Genomic DNA, 7,596 nt, shown 5'->3' on the forward strand with positions numbered 1-7,596 from the left:
TAAGTGTTGGTGCGTAACCACGTGTTTTAGACACTTTTGACAGTAATTTTCTCTCGGATCTAAAAATTCGTCTTCCTGGAATAATTTATTGAAGGGAAACGCAAAACTTTTAACAACTTTAATTTTAATAATTTGACGTTTAAGGCTAAATGCTTAATATGATTACTACAGGCTCCTCTCCATTCAATTAAATTATTCCTTAAGAAAAAAAGACCACAAGGGCACATAGAGAACCTTTTAAACAAACTAAGCAAATAAATATAACTGAACTCTTTCAACTAGAATCATTAAAATTTATCCATAAATTAGCCACTAATGTAATTGTAGACGAAGAAAACTTGTAAGAAATTGTAGTCAACGTGGACGTAATACGAGAATATCAGACAAATACCATATACAACTTTCTAAAACAAGACAAGGACAATCAAGACAAATGAACCGGGGACTGAAATTATACAATAAACTACCAGACAAAACTAAACAAAAGACTCAGACAAACTTTTCAAAAGATGTAAAAAATATTATTTTGAACAACAGAGTATGAATGAAAAATGTTTTTACAATTTTTGTAAAATGAATGTAATAATCCGTAAGGGTTTATAAATAAATTTTTCAAATTAAAAAAAAATAAATAAATAAAATGAACTGTTTTGCTAGCGTTACGATGAACATAACTAGTAAAATAGCAGCCTAATGATTGTTATCCTGAGTTACTACAAATGATTGTTATCCTCAGTTCCAATCAGCGCTCTGAGTTATCCCTGATTACTGGACTACGCAGTTTTTATCAGGTCATGGTAAATTTAATAAAAAAATATTTGTGTTAAATATTGTTGATTCCCCTTCGCGCTGCTGGGGATATCCTAATCAATCTTCTGAACACATCCTATGGTCTTGTCTCTTTCCCCTTCTATATGATTACTGGATTGAGATTCTCGCTACTATCCGTGGCCCTGTTATAGGTCCTTTCGGATATACAGATCTGTCTAATCAATGTAATCCCAGTCAGTGAAGAATTCGCTCCCTCTTTTCTCAACCCAATTAAGTGCATATATAGATTATCTTCTTTCGGCACAAAGATGCTAAGGCTACCAAATTACAGAGAGCTCCTTTGAGCAGCTTTTCTCTTTGGGCAGCGAGCAATTTTTTTGTGTATCTGGGCACCACCAAAGAGACATGTCCTCAGATGTCGTGTGCAGTATGATTAAAATGTTATGTAAATATCTAATAATCAATAGTATTAAGTTAAAAATATGTAATTATATATACGTTTATGTGTATAGTATACTTAATATTATGAAATACTAACACACTTAATTGTATATATTACTAACACACGTGTAAATATTTAAATTAACTAGAAATCTAAAACTCGATACTGGCTAGAGCAACCCAGTTAAACGGTGAAAAGGCCAAGAAAATACTAAGTAAAAGTAAACGTTTGAAAACATAGGTCAAATAACTGAGTTTGTTAAAACAAATCTATGTGATTAGTCCTTGTTGGCAGTCTAACGTTTTAAAGAAGTCTCAATTGACTAAAGGCCCATTCATAGGATCGTGAAAATCCACACGGCACGTGTGTAAGTTGAAACGATTGCAGATTGTCTGTATACGTTATATATTTAATCTTCGCTGATTTGACCACAAATCCGAATCCGCACGTTACTACACTGACTAAGTATCAGGCATGGAAGAAACATTCACATTTTATCACTTATTCACGATATTTTGAATTTTTCCACTTCGCCCGTTTATCTTAGAGAGCTCTTCCAAACTCTATCACAACATGGACTATCCTCTTTGTTCTAGTAACGAGATAACCCTTTTAATAACTATTCACCGCTTTTTTTTTCCTCCTCTTCAACACTATTAGCTGTTCATTTGTTTAATCTACCTGCTAATTGTAGATTCTCCCCTTTTTATTTACATTCAAATCGGGATTGAAATGTCATTATCTAAATATTTCGGTTTTTCCTTTTTTCTTCTTTTTTCTTTCCCATCTCCCTTCCACTCTTTAAATTGTGTATATAAATATAAGATTCTGTACTAATAGACCTTTATGTCCACATACTGATTATTCTCTTGAACTTAATGGTTTGGGTAGGTACAAAGAAATTGCTTTAAGAAAAAATACCCGCTTTTACATGTGTATAAAATGTAAATGCATGAAGCGTAAAATAAATAAACAAACTGAGGAAAACTTGTGAGAAAAAAAAAGGCTTTAAATATCAGTCAAAATAATTGAGCAACGTGACGGTGAAGGGCTTTAATTTGTTTGCTTTAATGACTATGGATTTATTTTTATGAAATTATAATTTGTATTTATTTGATACTAGTCAACTCACTAAACAGTACACAATAAGGCTGAATACCTCGACTCGATTTCCTATTATAGGATTTTTACCTAAGAATAGCCGCTAAATAAATAAAAATAATAAAAAGTTTTACAGCATAAATCAATCCGACTTAATTTTACCTTGTCGCGTTGTGTGGATTTGTATGACCTTTATGAAATCGGCCAAAGTGCATTATTTTATATTTTGGCTACACAAATTAAAGCCCTTAACCGTGAAACATCACGTTACTCAATTATGTTGACTGATGTTTAATGCCCCTCACTTTCTCACAAGTTTCCCTCAGTTTATCTCATTTCTTGCCCGACCTTTCGTCAAGTGGAAATTACACCCACAGGACACATCCAATTAGGAAGCTGCAGTGAATTTAATCATCTTACTTTGAAATTCGTCACTGCGACACTTAGTCAAATCCATTAAACTGGGACTTTCCTAAACTGCCATTCGTGAACTTCAAACATATTTTTACTCCCTTCGTCCGGTACGTTTCTAAAACGCCGTTTGCACGTGGACAACACAATATTTTTATGTTTCAGGACTCGAGCATTGTCCACTTGTAAACAACAATAGGGAAATTTCACGTACTGCGTAAACCGATAAAAATATATGAAATGGATTGAGAATAATTAATTGTATTTTCAAAATCAATATGAATATTGTGGAGAAATGTTTTCATATATAACTTTAAAAAAGAAAATATAAAAAAATATGTCACTAGAAAAACGCGACATGTTTGGCATTGAAAGTTGTGACGATGTTATATACAAATTCGAATGGTTTGGAACCAAGTTGAAAATGAACATGTGTTGTGACGTATTAGGGGCGTGGCCAATGCAAAGACCGCTTTTGCGCGAGTTATTTTTATTTTATTTATTTATTTATTTCACAGTTTTAAAATGTACCGATTTTCTTTGTTTCCGGTCCCGACTAGCTAGGAAATTCCTGTGTTTAAAGGAAGGACCTTCTTTTTTACATGTGTTTTTTTTTTATTCCATGAAATGGTGTATAATAAATTCAAAGAATAATAATGACATTAAAAAAATCAATATAAATTTAAATTAGAAAACATACGGGTAATAATAATAGAAATTGAATCATAAATATAAATTAGAAAATATACTGTTAATAGTTAAGAAATGAGACATAATTATTATAAATTAGAAAACATACTGATAATGATAAAAATTGAAGCATAAATACAAATTATAAAATATAGCATTAGTAATTAAGAAATTAAACATAAATATAAATTTGAAAATATACCGATAATGATAAAAAAATTGAAGAACAAAAATAAATTAGAGAATATACCATTTATAATTAAAAAATTAAGCATACGTGTAAATACTAGTAATAATAAAAAAATAAAACAAATTTAAATGAATAAACATAAAAAGTTAAAATAAAATATTAAAAAAAACAATAAGGAGATATTTGGCAATTAAAAGCAACACACTTCAAAATTACAAATTAAAAATCATTTTTTACGACCCTAAAAAGTAGCAAAATTTTTTTTTTCAATGAACAGTATTTCGTAGACCTTTATTACTTTAAAAATGCTTTTAAAAAAAGTTATGTTACCCTATTTTTAGGACAAGACATTGTTCCGAGCTCCGATCTCCGCGGAACAATGATTACCCCTACAAGCGCGCGCGGCCTCCAGCAGCCGCATTGTCCTCGTATAAATGCGCACGGACAGGTCCTTATGACAATATCGATTTCTTCGACATGTACGCGTCGCTCCCACGTGTTTTTTGCCAAAAGCGGTGGCGGAAAAATCCTTTTAATTGATTCTATACATATTGGTATAAAATAAATTGTGTTTTTGTAAACTCGCTCGTAATAAACGGCGTCATGTATTCATTTTCGCAGCGCTCACGTGTGAACTGCTATTGAATTTTCGTATTGTCCCAGCGTTCTGTCCTGGCTGTTAATGGAGCTGGGACAATAAACAAGACAATATTGTCCTCGTGTAAACGATACATGAGAGAAAATAAATAAAAAACAATCACCAACAGAAGCGTTTTCCAGTGATGAATTTAAAACGCTTTTATTTTGTATCGTGATACCTGTACTCCGTTAATGGAAGCCCAAATAATTAAATAACATGTACTGCGCACTCCTCTAGACAAAAATATTTCAAATTCATTTGTTACCAAAAATACACCTACGTTATTTGTGTTATAAGAACTTTTTTTTTGTTTTTCTTTATTAGGGCCTTCTACCAAAACTTGATAACATCGGCCAAAAACCAGTTACATTTATAAATATAAGAATAACATAAACAGAAATAAATAACAATATAGACCCAAACAATAGACAACAAAAATATAAGTACAAGAATAACATCAAAATATCAGTTGTAATAATAAACACATAAACAAACACGTTAGCAGATTGCTGCATTTGATAATAATAAGGTTTTTTAATCTGATTTTCCGTTGCAAATTTATGTTTTTAATAGGATGTTACTAAATAAGCTAACACTATTTAAATAGGGCAATGTTGCCCCACCTATAACTCGATTTGCATAAAATCGTCAGATTGCTGTTTTTGATTCTATCGGACTCAAATGTTCTTTATTTCTATTGTAATCTATTGTATTTATAAAAATAAACAAGTTTACAAAATTTTCATAGTCATGTACATGAAGCGAACAAATCAATATAGGAAAATTTCATTTTACCCAACGAACATGAAAAGTTTTCATAATAGGTAGCAAAAATAGCTGGCGACAGCACGAAATGTATTTTTCGTCATAAAAATAAACAAAATATACTCAAGTCTCTTAGCGTATCCTCGCGAACTCCCTTTATTTACTCCGGGGCTTGGGAGAAAATCTGAGAAGATTGCGAATTTGAATCGGGTATGTAGTAATTTTACGAGACTACCAATAGTTTTTCCCTTCGGAATAGTTAGTTCAAGAAAATACTCCCGAATTGGAACGAATGGTTATGCTTGAGAAGAAAAATTTAAGAAAACGCCCTGAGGAAAAAGTTGGTTTAAAAGTATTTTTCTTTGTCTCCAACAAAAAAAAATGGTTAATACATTTTATATAACTATTGATTGCTTTTTAAAGTGCAAATATAAATATACTTTTTATAAAAACATACAAACGGTTAAGATCCGTAAATAGCCAACTACACAAATAAATGTTTTTAGTTCCTCTGGCCACACTAAGATTAGTATATTTGTCTGGTTGAATTCAGAATTAGATACGGGATCATTGCTTAGAGACATTCTTGTACAAAAAACGTATAATATGTCTTATACTTAGTTTCTATAATAAAGTCTTATTTTATCTCAAATTCTTAATATTTTATTTATATTTTTAACACTTGTGCAATAATATTTACACACATGTCCACCCTCATTCCAATATAATATCCACTCACCCACCCTCTCACACACACACTCACACAAACATACTAGTATGTATTGTACGTGTATTTAATGTATTTTACTTCGCAAAGTAAAAGAGCTGAACCGTATATTAAAGCGTTAATTGCTTTTATTTTGATACCGATAATGTACTTAATCAATATCTTACACCACTGTGGAAAATTTTTATTGACTGTTTTCACAATTTTTGTTCATATGTATTCTTATTTTCTGTATACAATATATGTAAAAACTGTTGTTTTTTTTTCCAAATAAAAATAAATAAAAAAATTTAAAAAAATTCGACAGATGGAAGAGTTGGGGAAATGTGTATGGTCAAACATAGGCAAAATAGTAAATGTTACACCGTGTGTAGAGTGGCCACTTAAACCAGCCAATGACAGGTCATAAGCCCTGTAGATGCCTAGACTTCTATATTACCTTCTCTAAAATTTTCTTCATCTTTGTTGTAATGTGTTAATCTAACAAAACTGTTTAATTTTATGACTACTGTCATACAGTATTTTGTATGAAGTGTTTTTAGTCACGTAATAAGCAAAATACAAGTAAATTGAAAACGATTATTTGAGCGTTAATTAAACAGTGTTGAAGCAATATTGTTAAGGGTAAGTGAATGTACTATGCGCCCTCAATAAGTGGCCATTGTATTCTGTTATTTTCTCTATGCTGTACTGTAACAACTATTCTAGACACGCGAAGGCTCTCGTAAAACTAATTGCCACGCCCCGCGCCCGCGCCCCATGTAGGGTCGCGTCCAGGGTTGTCGACTCAATCGCCCGAAAATCCAGGAGATAAAATCGTGGGATTATTACTACAGCTTAGTAACTTCACAATTAGCATTTTTGAATTAACCACTAAAAACACATTTCATGAATGCTACAAACAGACAAGTCGTGCATTCAAATCATCATAACAGAGAGGGGAAATATTCTTGAGAAGAGCATGTGAAAGTCTAGGCATTTACAAGACTTATAACCTGCCATTGGTTGGTTTAAATAGCCACTTTACACACAGTGTGACATTCACTATTCTGCCCATGTTTAAACATCCACATTTCCTCAACTCTTCCATCTGTTGAATTTTGTGAGACATGAGAAATGTACAATGTACCTGAGAAAAAAATAAAAAGATAGGATATATAAAGAAAACACATAAAACAATTATACTAATTAAAATTTAATGTAGTTTTTAATTGTTTTTGTACACGTTTATTTATGTAAATTGTTTGTCTAAATACATATTTTTTAAATAAAAAAAACAGAGGCATTGAGGGGATCCTGAGGGATACATCCTGCCCCCCCTTCTTTTTAATCTGCATAGAGTTTGTATTCCTTAGGAATATTTATACTAACTTTTCTCTATGCGCAGCTGACAGAGAGTCCCCCAGGACTCTATAACAGCTGCGGGTGGATGGTGGGCTTAAGGATCTCCCCTCAATGTTGAATTGTCTAAAGTAAAAGAGCTGAAACATTTATTTAAAGTTTGCAAAGAGGACACTTAAACCAACCATGACTGGTCATAAGCCCTTAATTCATTCCCTTCTCAAAAATATTTTCCCTCGCTGATTTAACAAACTTTGATCTTAATAACTCCATAGGTAGGAAATCCAGCCTGTCTACAAAAGTTTGAACATACTTTGAACAAAGTTCATCATAATATTATTTGAATGCATCACGACTTGTCTATTTGAGGGTACTATTTGCAAACCCGGCAAATCCATCTTTCTTTATTTTGAGCAAATCACAAAAAACTGACACAATTTTTAACTTCAACTTTTTTTAAACCTCAATTTTTTTATTGTAATCAGTAAATATTTTATACGTAAGCAGTGATGACATAA

This window comes from Micrasema longulum, unplaced genomic scaffold (assembly GCF_059751315.1).
Source record: "Micrasema longulum isolate JH-2025_06_02 unplaced genomic scaffold, ASM5975131v1 h1tg000276l, whole genome shotgun sequence".
Lineage (NCBI taxonomy): Eukaryota > Metazoa > Arthropoda > Insecta > Trichoptera > Brachycentridae > Micrasema > Micrasema longulum.